This window comes from Phocoena sinus, chromosome 9 (genome assembly GCF_008692025.1).
Source record: "Phocoena sinus isolate mPhoSin1 chromosome 9, mPhoSin1.pri, whole genome shotgun sequence".
Classification (NCBI taxonomy): Eukaryota; Metazoa; Chordata; class Mammalia; order Artiodactyla; family Phocoenidae; genus Phocoena; species Phocoena sinus.
The window spans coordinates 84311305-84324391 of NC_045771.1; positions in this window are offsets into that span (position 1 = coordinate 84311305).

Here is a 13087-nt window from a genome sequence, read left to right on the forward strand (position 1 = left end):
TAACACAGGAATGGTACATTTTTGTCTCAGAAAAACCCTGTCAAATCAAAGTGTACCTTTCATATCAAGTATGGCTCAGAATTTTTGATATTCTATTTTTCTGATGCAGGGGAATACTTTAAAAGATTACTCAGAAGTACCCTAGGGAGACAATTGGGGAAATTGTCAACCTGTTGACAATACTGAGAAACAATAAGGGGTTTATAAATAATCTCTGTCTGTCATGTAGAGCCAAAAAACAGAAAAGCAAACAAAAAAGAAAATCATAAAAACCATTTCAATAAGACATAAAAACATGAATCTTAACAGTATAGGTGAAGTCTGAATGTGGAAGAGTGAATAAACAGGAGGGAAAGTGTAAGAAGATGAAATTAAAATAAAACACTAGAATATAGTACAAAACACAGAGTTTACAAATAACAGAAGTAATAATGTGTATAAAGGGAAAAAAGAGTAAAATGTAGCATAAATGCAAAATTAGAGAAACAAGGAATCTTATTCAGGTTTGTCTTTGGATTTCAGAAAGTAATGAAATATGATGGTAAGTGAGAACAGCTGGATCAAAGCTGTTGATGCTGACTTGGTAAAAGTGAAGAGCAGTGAAAAAACCAGAGTATCTTTTGTCTTTCCCCACCCCTTCAAACACTACCCAAGAGACTTTATATTAAAGCTTATGAATTTGAGGTATTTCTCATATATGGATTCAGGTGACTCCTGAAAGATGAAATTTAGTAGGAGAGCAGAACTTTTTAATGATCTACTTAACAAAGAAAAAGGGAGATGAGAGGAAAATATTTAACGGATGAAATGAAAAGAAGGAAGGGATGGGCAAAGAGAAGAGGAAGGGAAAGAAGGTAGGCAAAATTTGGTTTCAGAAAGTTTCAAGAAATAGGTAACAGATAGTGATGCTGGCCAAGTGTAACTTGGACATGATGTGGTGCAGTAGCTTTCACTTCACCTTTTGTATTTATAAATCATTTCCAAGGCAATTATAATGGAAGCAAATGTATATAAAATGTGTACGTTATTTGGCACTTAGCAGAATACTTCCTACTTAAAAGTATGATATTACACTGAGAAAGAGTTATGTTCTTGATTCTCTTGGAGAATGAAGGAAAGAAATACAAGGGGAAAGAATGTTACTGTTAATACATTTCAAAAGAAAATAGTAATTACCCATCTCAGTTATGTTTCTATTGACTACCGCTTATAATGTCATGTTCAAATACCATGAAGTAGACATCTTCCATGGAGAAAAAGGAAGAAAAATCATGTTATGATGCTAGGTACCAGCTCTCTATGACAAGACCACTTTTCCCTAAGTGAGTATGATGTAAGTTAAACATTACAAAGGTTCTATAGTTATGCTTCTTTTGTTAGAAGTGGGATGGGTGCACTGTAGCCAGAGAACCCAAAATATAACTTTGAGTTAGGAATTCTGAATGTGAAATCAGAAATCATTAGAGAGTATTGCATCTCAGAGATAAGTTTAGAACATAACCCAAATATCCAAGATATTTAATAAAAAAATTTTAAGTGATCTCTTCACTCTAACTGTTGGCTGGTTTTGTTCTTGGCATCATTTTTCCTAGTTTTGTTTGTTTGTTTTTGATTTTTAGTTTTTTTGTGTTTTTTTCTGAGCATTATGGAAAGGAGCCAAAGCTCTAAACCGGAAGAGTTAATTGTTCACCATTGAAAATGCATGATCTATTCCAACTGGGCTGACAAACAGAACAAAAGAACACAAGTCATTCAATCAAATGTTAAGAAAAAATAACTTCCTCTTGTTTGAGATAATATCTTCAGACTTAAGTTTTCCCTTTAGCTTATATAAGGTACTAATAAAATAAAAATTAATTCGTTATGATTTCTTTTATTAATAAAAGTAAAACAAATTTAAAAGGTAATTGGGTTAATTTAATAAATAATAATGGTGAAATAATTTATTGTTCATTGTAGTTACATTCTTGCCAATATTATTTTTATCAATGAATGAATCAGTAGCATAGGAATTCACTCACATTCAACTCAGTTGTATTCCCTTCCCAAATTTGATTATATTGTTTCTGTCTTCATTTGACTGTTAACTGTGCTCTCCTCCTCCTCCTTTTTCTCTTGTTCTTTCTCCCCTTTCTCTTGCCTCTCCTTTTCCTCCTCCCTCCAAACTTGTTTTAGATTTTGATGGTTTTGAACACATAAATTATCCCATTGCAAATATTTATCAATGGCTCATTATTCTTTATGATAGTAGATCTTGACACTCTTAGCAGGATTAAGACACAAAGAGAAAAGATAATGTTATTATAAAATGATATTGCTAACAAATCAATTTTCTTGGTTGTTTTGATTGATGTAGGCGCTATTCAAATTCCAACGTTTAGAAGCATTTTTGAGTCAGAAAGTAAAATTTTACTGCTGGGTGAACAATCCATCTATAGATGATTTTAAAACATATCAAGAGTTAAAAATTGCAAACGTAGAACATCTCAATCATTTATAATTACTTATCAATGTTTTTAAAATGAAGCTGCATTTCAGAATTTTGAAAGCTTAATTGGAAACAACACAAAATGCTGTATTTTCATTGTCTCAGGTTGAGGGAATGGATAAGACGGTTTTGTGATTAAAAGAGTTAAGCATTCTGCATAAGGCTTGAACAGATGAAATTTTGGCGTTTTTTTTTCTTGTAAGTTATCAAATTCTCCTTTGCAAATGGACCACGGTGTCTGCCCTTTTAAATTTATGATGGATGCTACACAATTAATAATTATCATGACAACTGAAATGTGAAAGCAATAGACCTACAAAAAGTAATTGCAATAAAAACTACTGGCATTTTTCAAGTGCAAGAGTAGAAAATATTCTAACTCAGCAACTGATCTTTTTTTTTAACCTTCATTTAACATACAAATTTGTTTTTACTATTTAATGGATTTCTTTTTTCTTATTTAATGTCAATACAATTATATTATTCTGGATAAATTTTTGTTTCCTTTCTCTATGAGAATAAGTAAGAATAGCTTCATGAAAAATAAATTCAGCAAATATTAGTTGGTTTACTTATTTTACTTTATATTAGTCACCTTTTTCAACAAAATTATTTTTGGCTGAGTTTGGTCTTCGTTGCTGCGTGTGGGTTTTCTCTAGCTGCGGTGAGCGGGGGCTGCTCTTCATTGCGGTGCGCGGGCTTCTCATTGCGGTGGCTTCTCATTGCGGAGCACGGGCTCTAGGTGCGCGGGCTTCAGTAGTTGTAGCACATGGGCTTTGTTGATCTGAGGCATGTGGGATCTTCCCGGACCAGGGCTCGAACCCGTGTACCCTGAATTGGCAGGCGGATTCTTAACCACTGCACCCAGGGAAGCCCTATATTAGTCACCTTAATTCATGACTGTTGTTACCTTTAAGAAGCAATATTTTATTGGACTACCAAAAGAGATAGTTATGTCAGCTTTAGCATTATTCACTTTCATTCTATATGCTTTTGTGGATTCTCATAAATAAGCTTTATGTCCTATATTTATGAGTGCATATTATTGTTGTAGTTATTATTATTTTTTGCAGTACGCGGGCCTCTCACTGTTGTGGCCTCTCCCGCTGCGGAGCACAGGCTCCGGATCCGCAGGCTCAGCGGCCATGGCTCACGGGCCTAGCCGCTCTGCGGCATGTGGGATCTTCCCGGACCGGGGCACAAACCTGTGTTGCCTGCATCGGCAGGTGGACTCTCAACCACTGCGCCACCAGGGAAGCCCTGTTATTTTTTTTAGTACCTTTACCTTGTAGAGCATACTGGGATTTTGCATTTCAGCTTTACTTTCCTTAAGTAATTGTTGGCATTTTATGCCTTTCCCTTTAAGTCTAATTCATATTAGCAGTTAGAATTTGAAGAGAATTGAATGACTCCAGAATTTAAAAATTTTTTCCCGCTTTTTAATAATAGCAATAATAAATGTGCTATAATTTTAAGAGTTTATGTATATTTCTGGACAAAGATTCTTAGATTCTAATTTCATGAAAGTTTTGATTATTTAGTTTCTCAGATTTGATGTTATAATATAATTTCTAGTCTATATTCAGTAAAATCATATACTGTAAGTGAGTGGAAAAGGAATAGGAAGCATGCTTTGGAAATCAGCAATAGTGAAAGTCAGCATGGAAAAAATCTCTAAGCTTGCAGTTATGCCTTCAGAGTTCCAACTCTATCTCTGTTTTTTTTTTTTTAAACATCTTTATTGGGGTATAATTGCTTTACAATGGTGTGTTAGTTTCTGCTTTACAACAAAGTGAATCAGCTATACATATACATATGTTCCCATATGTCTTCCCTCTTGCGTCTCCCTCCCTCCCACTCTCCCCATCCCACCCTTCCAGGCTGTCACAAAGCACCGAGCTAATATCCCTGTGCCTTGCGGCTGCTTCCCCCCAGCTATCTACCTTACTACGTTTGTTAGTGTGTATATGTCCATGACTCTCTCTCGCCCTGTCAAAACTCACCCTTCCCCCTCCCCATATCCTTAAGTCCGTTCTCCAGTAGGTCTGCGTCTTTATTCCTATCTTACCCCTAGGTTCTTCATGACATTTTTTTCCCTTAAATTCCATATATATGTGTTAGCATACGGTATTTGTCTTTTTCTTTCTGACTTACTTCACTCTGTATGACAGATTCTAGGTCTATCCATCTCATTACAAATAGCTCAATTTCATTTCTTTTTAAGGCTGAGTAATATTCCATTGTGTATATGTGCCACATCTTCTTTATCCATTCATCCGATGATGGGCGCTTAGGTTGTTTCCATGTCCTGGCTATTGTAAATAGAGCTGCAATGAACATTTTGGTACATGACTCTCTTTGAATTTTGGTTTTCTCAGGGTATATGCCAAATAGTGGGATTGCTGGGTCATATGGTAATTCTATTTGTAGTTTTTTAAGGAACCTCCATACTGTTCTCCAGAGTGGCTGAACCAATTCACATTCCCACCAGCAGTGCAAGAGTGTCCCCTTTTCTCCACACCCTCTCCAGCATTTATTGTTTCTTGATTTTTTGATGATGGCCATTCTGACTGGTGTGAGATGATATCTCATTGTAGTTTTGATTTGCATTTCTCTAATGATTAATGATGTTGAGCATTCTTTCATGTGTTTGTTGGCATTCTGTATATCTTCTTTGGAGAAATGTCTATTTAGGTCTTCTGCCCATTTTTGGATGGGGTTGTTTGTTTTTTTGTTATTGAGCTGCATGAGCTGCTTGTAAATTTTGGAGATTAATCCTTTGTCAGTTGCTTCATTTGCAAATGTTTTCTCCCATTCTGAGGGTTGTCTTTTGGTCTTGGTTATGGTTTCCTTTGCTGTGCAAAAGCTTTGAAGTTTCATTAGGTCCCATTTGTTTATTTTTGTTTTTATTTCCATTACTCTAGGAGGTGGGTCAGAAAGGATCTTGCTGTGATTTATGTCATAGAGTGTTCTTCCTATGTTTTCTTCTAAGAGTTTGATAGTTTCTGGCCTTACATTTAGGTCTTTAATCCATTTTGAGCTTATTTTTGTGTATGGTGTTAGGGAGTGATCTAATCTCATACTTTTACATGTACCTGTCCAGTTTTCCCAGCACCATTTATTGAAGAGGCTGTCCTTTCTCCACTGTACATTCCTGCCTCCTTTATCAAAGATAAGGTGTCCATATGTGCGTGGGTTTATCTCTGGGCTTTCTATCCTGTTCCACTGATCTGTCTTTCTGTTTTTGTGCCAGTACCATACTGTCTTGATTACTGTTGCTTTGTAATATAGTCTGAAGTCAGGGAGCCTTATTCCTCCAGCTCCTTTTTTCGTTCTAAAGATTGCTTTGGCTATTCGGGGTCTTTTGTGTTTCCATACAAATTGCGAAATTTTTTGTTCTAGTTCTGTGAAAAATGCCAGTGGTAGTTTGATAGGGATTGCATTGAATCTGTAGATTGCTTTGGGTAGTAGAGTCATTTTCACAATGTTGATTCTTCCCATCCAAGAACATGGTATATCTCTCCATCTATTTGTATCATCTTTAATTTCTTTCATCAGTGTCTTATAATTTTCTGCATACAGGTCTTTCGTATCCTTAGGTAGGTTTATTCCTAGATATTTTATTCTTTTTGTTGCAATGGTAAATGGGAGTGTTTTCTTGATTTCACTTTCAGATTTTTCATCATTAGTATATAGGAATGCCAGAGATTTCTGTGCATTAATTTTGTATCCTGCTACTTTACCAAATTCATTGATTAGCTCTAGTAGTTTTCTGGTAGCATCTTTAGGATTCTCTATGTATAGTATCATGTCATCTCTAAACAGTGACAGCTTTACTTCTTCTTTGATTTGGATTCCTTTTATTTCCTTTTCTTCTCTGATTGCTGTGGCTAAAACTTCCAAAACTATGTTGAATAAGAGTGGTGAGAGTGGGCAACCTTGTCTTGTTCCTGATCTTAGTGGAAATGCTTTCAGTTTTTCACCATTGAGGATGATGTTTGCTGTGGGCTTGTCATATATGGCTTTTATTATGTTTAGGAAAGTTCCCTCTATGCCTACTTTCTGGAGGGTTTTTATCATAAATGGGTGTTGAATTTTGTCGAAAACTTTCTCTGCATCTATTGAGATGATCATATGGTTTTTCTCCTTCAATTTGTTAATATGGTTTATCACATTGATAGATTTGCGTATATTGAAGAATCCTTGCATTCCTGGAATAAACCCCACTTGATCATGGTGTATGATCCTTTTAATGTGCTGTTGGATTCTGTTTGCTAGTATTTTGTTGAGGATTTTTGCATCTATGTTCATCAGTGATATTGGCCTGTAGTTTTCTTTCTTTGTGACATCCTTGTCTGGTTTTGGTATCAAGGTGATGGTGGCTTCGTAGAAGGAATTTGGGAGTGTTCCTCCCTCTGCTATATTTTGGAAGAGTTTGAGAAGGATAGGTGTTAGCTCTTCTCTAAACGTTTGATAGAATTCACCTGTGAAGCCATCTGGTCCTGGGCTTTTGTTTGTTGGAAGGTTTTTAATCACAGTTTCAATTTCAGTGCTTGTGATTGGTCTGTTCATATTTTCTATTTCTTCCTGATTCAGTCTTGGCAGGTTGTGCATTTCTAAGAATTTGTCCATTTCTTCCAGATTGTCCATTTTATTGGCATAGAGTTGCTTGTAGTAATCTCTCATGATTTTTTTTATTTCTGCAGTGTCAGTTGTTACTTCTCCTTTTTCATTTCTAATTCTATTGATTTGAGTCTTCTCCCTTTTTTTCTTGATGAGTCTGGCTAGTGGTTTATCTATTTTGTTTATCTTCTCAAAGAACCAGCTTTTAGTTTTATTGATCTTTGCTATTGTTTCCTTCATTTCTTTTTCATTTATTTCTGATCTGATTTTTATGATTTCTTTCCTTCTGCTAGCTTTGGGGTTTTTTTGTTCTTCTTTCTCTAATTGCTTGAGGTGCAAGGTTAGGTTGTTTATTCGAGATGTTTCCTGCTTCTTAAGGTGGGCTTGTATTGCTATAAACTTCCCCCTTAGAACTGCTTTTGCTGCATCCCATAGGTTTTGGGTCGTTGTGTCTCCATTGTCATTTGTTTCTAGGTATTTTTTTATTTCCTCTTTGATTTCTTCAGTGATCACTTCATTATTAAGTAGTGTATTGTTTAGCCTCCATGTGTTTGTATTTTTTACAGATCTTTTCCTGTAATTGATATCTAGTCTCATGGCGTTGTGGTCGGAAAAGATACTTGATACAATTTCAGTTTTCTTAAATTTACCAAGGCTTGATTTGTGACCCAAGATATGATCTATCCTGGAGAATGTTCCATGAGCACTTGAGAAAAATGTGTATTCTGTTGTTTTTGGATGGAGTGTCCTATAAACATCAATTAAGTCCATCTTGTTTAATGTATCATTTAAAGCTTGTGTTTCCTTATTTATTTTCATTTTGGATGATCTGTCCATGGGTGAAAGTGGGGTGTTAAAGTCCCCTACTATGAATGTGTTACTGTTGATCTCCCCTTTTATGGTTGTTAGTATTTGCCTTATGTATTGAGGTGCTCCTATGTTGGGTGCATAAATATTTACAATTGTTATATCTTCTTCTTGGATCGATCCCTTGATCATTATGTAGTGTCCTTCTTTGTCCCTTTTAATAGTCCTTATTTTAAAGTCTATTTTGTCTGATATGAGAATTGCTACTCCAGCTTTCTTTTGGTTTCCATTTGCATGGAATATCTTTTTCCATCCCCTTACTTTCAGTCTGTATGTGTCTCTAGTTCTGAAGTGGGTCTCTTGTAGACAGCATATATAAGGGTCTTGTTTTTGTATCCATTCAGCCAATCTGTGTCTTTTGGTGGGAGCATTTAGTCCATTTACATTTAAGGTAATTATTGATATGTATGTTCCTATTTCCATTTTATATATTGTTTTGGGTTCGCTACTATAGGTCATTTCCTTCTCTTGTGTTTCGTGTCTAGAGAAGTTCCTTTAGCATTTGTTGTAAAGCTGGTTTGGTGGTGCTGAACTCTCTCAGCTTTTGCTTGTCTGTAAAGGTTTTAATTTCTCCATCAAATGTGAATGAGATCCTTGCTGGGTAGAGTAGTCTTGGTTGCAGGCTATTCTCCTTCAGCACTTTCAGTATGTCCTGCCACTCCCTTCTGGCTTGTAGGGTTTCTGCTGAGAGATCAGCTGTTAACCTTATGGGGATTCCCTTGTGTGTTATTTGTTGTTTTTCCCTTGCTGCTTTTAATATGCTTTCTTTGTATTTAATTTTTGACAGTTTGATTAATATGTGTCTTGGCGTGTTTCTCCTTGTATTTATCCTGTATGGGACCCTCTGTGCTTCCTGGACTTGATTAACTATTTCCTTTCCCATATTAGGGAAGTTTTCAACTATAATCTCTTCAAATATTTTCTCAGTCCCTTTCTTTCTTTCTTCTTCTTCTGGAACCCCTATAATTCGAATGTTGGTGCGTTTCATGTTGTCCCAGAGGTCTCTGAGACTGTCCTCAGTTCTTTTCATTCTTTTTTCTTTATTCTGCTCTGCAGTAGTTATTTCCACTACTTTATCTTCCAGGTCACTTATCCGTTCTTCTGCCTCAGTTATTCTGCTATTGATCCTATCTAGAGTGATTTTAATTTCATTTATTGCATTGTTCATCGTTGCTTGTTTCATCTTTAGTTCTTGTAGGTCCTTGTTAACTGTTTCTTGCATTTTGTCCATTCTACTTCCAAGATTTCGGATCATCCTTACTATCATTATTCTGAATTCTTTTTCAGGTAGATTGCCTATTTCCTCTTCATTTGTTAGGTCTGGTGGGTTTTTATCTTGCTCCTTCATCTGCTGTGTGTTTTTCTGTCTTCTCATTTTGCTTATCTTACTGTGTTTGGGGTCTCCTTTTTGCAGGCTGCAGGTTCGTAGTTCCCGTTGTTTTTGATGTCTGTCTCCAGTGGCTAAGGTTGTTTCAGTGGGTTGTGTAGGCTTCCTGGTGGAGGGGACTAGTGCCTGTGTTGTGCTGGATGAGGCTGGATCTTGTCTCTCTAGTGGGCAGGTTCACGTCTGGTGGTGTGTTTTGGGGTGTCTGTGGCCTTATTATGATTTTAGGCAGCCTCTCTGCTAATGGGTGGGGTTGTGTTCCTGTTTTGCTAGTTGTTTGGCATAGGTTGTCCAGCACTGTGGCTTGCTGGTCGTTGAGTGAAGCTGGGTGCTGGTGTTAAGATGGAGGTCTCTGGGAGATTTCCGCTGTTTAATATTATGTGGAGCTGGGAGGTCTCTTGTTGACCAGTGACCTGAAGTTGGCTCTCCTACCTCAGAGGCAGAGCCCTGACTCCTGGCTGGAGCACCAAGAGCCTTTCATCCACACGGCTCAGAATAAAAGGGAGAAAAAGTAGAGAGAATTAGTAGAAGTATGAGGAAAGAAAGAAGGAAAGGAGGAAAGGAAGGAAGGAAGAAAGAAGCAAAGAAGGAAAGAAAGGAGGGAGGGAGGAAGGAAGGAAGGAAGGAGGGAAAGAAGGAAAAAAAGACAGAAAGAAAGATGATACAGTAAAAATAAAATAAAGTATAATATAGTTATTGAATTAAAAAATATTTAGAAAAAAAAAAAGGGACGGATAGAACCTTAGGACAAATGTTGGAAGCAAAGCTATACAGAGAAAATCTTACACAGAAGCATACACATACACCTTCACAAAAAGAGGTAAAGGGGGAAAAATCATAAATCCTGCTCCCTGAGACCACCTCCTCAATTTGGGGTGATTCGTTGTCTAAAGGAGGGAGGGAAGGAAGGAAAGAAAGAACGAAGGTAAAGTATAATAAAGTTATTACAATTAAACTTAATTATTAAGAAAAAGAATTTTTAAAAAAAAGTCATGGACGGATAGAGCCCTAGGACAAATGGTGGAAGCTAGAGTATACAGACTAGATGTCACACAGGAGCATACACGTACACCTTCACAAAAAGAGGAAAAGGGAAAAAAATCATAGATTTCGCTCCTAAATTCCACCTCTTCAATTTGGGATCATTCCTTGTCTATTCAGGTATTCCACAGATGCAGGGTATATCAAGTTGATTGTGGAGCTTTAATCCGCTGCTTCTGTGGCTGCTGGGAGAGATTTCCCTTTCTCTTCTTTGTTTTCACAGCTCACAGGAGCTCAGCTTTGGATTTGGCCCTGCCTCTGCGTGTAGGTCGCTGGAGGGCGTCTGTTTTTTCGCTCAGACAGGACGGGGTTAAAGGAGCCGCTGATTCGGGGCCTCCGGCTCACTCAGGCCGGGGGTTGGGGGATGGGGGAAGGAGGGGCACTGCGTGCGGGGCCGGCCTGCGGCGGCAGAGGCAGCGTGACGTTGCGGCAGAGGCCGGCGTGACGTTGCACCAGCCTGAGGCCCGCCGTGCGCTGTCCCGGGGAAGTTGTCCCTGGATCCCGGGAACCTGGCAGTGGCGGGCTGCACAGGCTCCGCGGAAGAGGGGTGTGGAGAGTGCCCTGTGCTCGCACACAGGCCCCTTGGTGGCGGCAGCAGCAACCTTAGCGTCTCCCGCCCGTCTCTGGGGTCCGCGGTTTTAGCCGCGGCTCGCGCCCGTCTCGGGGGCTCGCGCCCGTCTCTGGGGTTTGCGCTTTCAGCCGCGGCTCGCGCCCGTCTCGGGGGCTCGCGCCCTCAGCCGCGGCTCGCGCCCGTCTCTGGGGTTTGCGCTTTCAGCCGCGGCTCGCGCCCGTCTCGGGGGCTCGCGCCCTCAGCCGCGGCTCGCGCCCGTCTCTGGGGTTCGCGCTTTTAGCCGCGGCTCGCGCCCGTCTCTGGAGTTCCTTTAAGCAGCGCTCTTAGACCCCTCTCCTCGCGCACCAGGAGACAAAGAGGGAAGAAAAAGTCTCTTGCCTCTTCGGCCGGTGCAGGCTTTTCCCCGAACTCCCTCCCGGCTAGTCGTGGTGCACTAACCCCTTCAGGCTATGTTCAAGCCGCCAACCCCAGTCCTCTCCCTGAGCTCCGTCCAAAACCAAAACCCGAGCCTGAGCTCGCAGCCCCGCCCGCCCCGGCGGGTGAGCAGACAAGCCTCTCGGGTTGGTGAGTGCTGGTCGGCACCGATCGTCTGTGCAGGAATCTCCCCGCTTTGCCCTCCGCACCCGTCGCTGTGCACTACTCCGCGGTCCCGAAACTCCCCCCTCTGCCTCCCGCAGTCTCCGCCCGCGGAGGGGCTTCCTAGTGTGTGGAAACTTTTCCTCCTTCACAGCTCCCTCCCACTGGTGCAGGTGCCGTCCTTATTCTTTTGTCTCTGTTTTTTCTTTTGCCCTACCCAGTTACGTGGGGAGTTTCTTGCCTTTTGGGAGGTCTGAGGTCTTCTGCCAGCCTTCAGTAGGAGTTCTGTAGGAGTTGTTCCACGTGTGGATGTATTTCTGGTGTATCCGTGGGGAGGAAGGCGATCTCCGCGTCTTACTCTTCCGCCATCTTCAAGGTCCCCCCCATGACTTCTCTCTATCTCTGTTATTACCTGTTATCTAGGTGGTAAACGTGATCCATTTATGGAGCTAATTTGAATAAACTTTCTAATCCTGTGTATTTTATACAATTGTTGTGATGATGATTTTAAATAATTTTTTTAAAAGAACTTTGTTCAATCAAAAGAATTATGCACTATAAAATTATCTATATTATTAAACAGCATAAAAAAGCAAGGTAAGCTAGAAATAAGAATAGCAAAATATGTCCGATAAAGGAAATTGCCATAGGGAACGCTCAAGAAAAAAATGAGTCACTTGTTTATGAGAACTAAGAGGTATCTTGTCACCATTAGGATACAAAGGAAAATAATGATGACTATGGGCCTTTTTGTTTTTGTGGTACATGGGCCTCTCACTGTTGTGGCCTCTCCCGTTGCGGAGCACAGGCTCCAGATGTGCAGGATCAGCGGCCATGGCTCACGGGCCCAGCCGCTCCGTGGCATGTGGGATCTTCCCAGACCAGGGCATGAGCCCGCGTCCCCTGCATCAGCAGGCGGACTCTCAACCACTGTGCCACCAGGGAAGCCCCTGTGGGCCATTTTTAACACAAGTGTAGTTATAAGTTAAGAAAACATTTTTTTTCTCCTGTTAAGTAAGTATTAGTCCAAGTAAACTGATCTTACTTTTTTTTTTGGCTGTGCCTCACACCATGTGGATCTTAGTTACACACCGAGGGATCAAACCTGTGCCTCCTGTTTTGGAAGCATGGAGTCTTAACCACTGGACCACCAGGGAAGTCCCTAAACTGATCTTTGAAAAACCATTATGCTAGAGAGATTTTGCTGCATTGACAGTAAAAATCTTCTCATGACCAGTGTAATGACAAGTTTCCAAAAATGTCAGTGCCTCCAGGAAGTCAACCTGGACTTTACCTTTCCACGTCTGTCAATGACAGCTATGATGTGTATGCCCTCACGGTAAAGTTTAGCCATCCTTTCAAACTTTTGTTAAAAGAGTACAAGATATTAGTTGCAATCTCTACAATTTCACATAAATCTGAAGATAGAATTCACAAGGTTTTCTATCTTTTTTTGTGTAGACAAATGTCCAAATTTTAGGCACTGTTTAAAAAAAATCTGCTTGCTACTCTGTAGCAGTTCTCAGGCTCATGAACA